Source organism: Triticum aestivum, chromosome 4B (genome assembly GCF_018294505.1).
Source record: "Triticum aestivum cultivar Chinese Spring chromosome 4B, IWGSC CS RefSeq v2.1, whole genome shotgun sequence".
Classification (NCBI taxonomy): Eukaryota; Viridiplantae; Streptophyta; class Magnoliopsida; order Poales; family Poaceae; genus Triticum; species Triticum aestivum.
The window spans coordinates 582,188,031-582,189,905 of record NC_057804.1 but is presented as its reverse complement, the minus strand read 5'-3'; the positions used below and the strand labels follow the sequence as shown (position 1 = coordinate 582,189,905).

Below are 1,875 nucleotides of genomic sequence, written 5' to 3'. Positions count from 1 at the left end.
AAGAAGTAAGTTTTAACCTTCACCATTGATTTAATAAAAAAAGGGTGTACTAAATTAAAGGTGCCGTTGATTTTACGACTTTATATTCCCTCTTCTTCTAAATATAAGTCTTTTTGGAGATTTTAATATTGACTACATACATAGCAAAATGAATGAATGTATATTTTAAAATATGTCTACATACATCTGTGTGTAGTCTTCGCTGAAATCTCTAAAGAAGACTTGTACTTTAGGAACTGAGGGACTATCATATACTCATCCCATAAGCTATACACGTTCTTTCCCCAAAGAGGCTATACATGTTCTTCCCGTAAAAAATAAAACTATATGTTCAAAGCTAGTCTAAAAAGCAGCTTGATTGATTTTGTAGCCAGTCTTGCCATATTGCCTGCCGACGGCGTTTTTTTATTCTGAGAATGCTCTAGATGTAAGTTGTGGAATAGGAATCGCTAGGCTATCGCGCAGCCTTATCTTTTGAGGACGCAACCCCACTTATTTCTGCGCCAGTTTTTCCCCTTCGCAGATTTTCCCCTTGTTCCCACTCCAGCAGCCGGCTTCCTAGCTAGAGAAGCACATCCAAAAAAATTTGCCTCCTCCAATCAACCTAGAGAAGAGCTCCTCTGTGCCACGAGCCAGCCTAGCTGCCGCCGCGCCTCTCCTTCTCTCTCTCAGCTTTTCCCTTATCCTTCTTCACTCTCTCTAATCTTTGTTTTCTCCAGGGAAGAGAGTCGCGAAGGAACAATCCGCAGCACTATGGACACCTTGGTCCTTGGAGCTCGTCCCACCGACGGGCCGGCCACCTCTCTGTCGCCCTCGTGCTCCTCCGCGTTGATCCGAACAACAGCGCAGCACCACCGCCGCCTTGGAGCTCTACCCGCCTCCGACCGGCCGCCTCTCCATCAGCCTCGGGCTCCTCCACCTCGATCTGTCTGCCCCGTCGCCGGATTCACGCCGGAGCAGCCGGATTTGCCGCCCCACTGCCTTGGAGCTCTTCCCGCCTCCGATCGGCTGCCTCTCCGTCGGACTCGGGCTCCTCCACCTCGATTTATCCGTCCCGTCGCTGGATCCACGCCGAAGCAGCCGGATTTGCCGCCCCTTGTCTGTGCCGCCGTCGGGAGGAGGAGGTCGCTCAAGAGGAGCACCCGTTCGTCCGCAATGTGGGCCACGCAACTGGCTCCAGCCCTACCGCAGGTCTTCAAGCAACCTCGGCTCTCTCTCTCTCAACTCTCTCATCCATGTTGTAGACAACTCAAATCCAGTGGGTCACTCCATTGTTTGGTCTTGGAAAGCACGTTGTAGATTGAGAAGGCGTTGGTATGGCTGCGGTGCTCCGGTGGTCGGCCGACGGGGCGGCGGGAGGCTCGAGCCCGAGCCTGCGCATGGAGGCGCTGTGTGCGGTTAGGCGACGGACGTCGGCAGATGTAAAGTGTTTTTTTGGTGAAAACGGTTTTATCAGATCCACTTAGAAAAAGAACTGTGGGTTAAGTAACTAAAATATCAGGGACTTTTTTGCAAAAAGGTGCGGCGGACAACCAGAAGCAATGCGTGGTTTATTATTAGGGGAGATATCAAACATGACACTTTGGGAATTGTGCAAAGATGTATATTCAAACCTTCTCACAAATGAATCAGTTAAGTACTGGTACTGTGGGCACTTATCTTGCATGAACGCCTCAAGGTCGGCATTACGCACATATGCATCAAATTCATCCTTGATACCCGCTGCAACCATAAATGGCTCCGACGGCCATTCACAAGGCCGTACATAAGCTTCCCTTGGTAGTTTGTCGTCGAGCTCGCGTATCGCGAGCCGAGGTCCTTTCTTCCTTGAAGAACCACCTTGGTACATTTTCCTAAACATATTTCTTTTTCTGC

General features: G+C 49.8%; 1 long non-coding RNA gene across 1 annotated transcript; it reads left to right on the top strand.

Annotated features, from left to right (window-relative positions):
* Window positions 1–316: 316 nt before the first annotated feature.
* Window positions 317–1,655, top strand: LOC123089273 (uncharacterized). Its single transcript, XR_006442246.1, has 2 exons — window positions 317–1,191; window positions 1,300–1,655. It is a non-coding gene; the product is annotated as an uncharacterized lncRNA (long non-coding RNA).
* The last annotated feature ends 220 nt before the right edge of the window (window positions 1,656–1,875 follow it).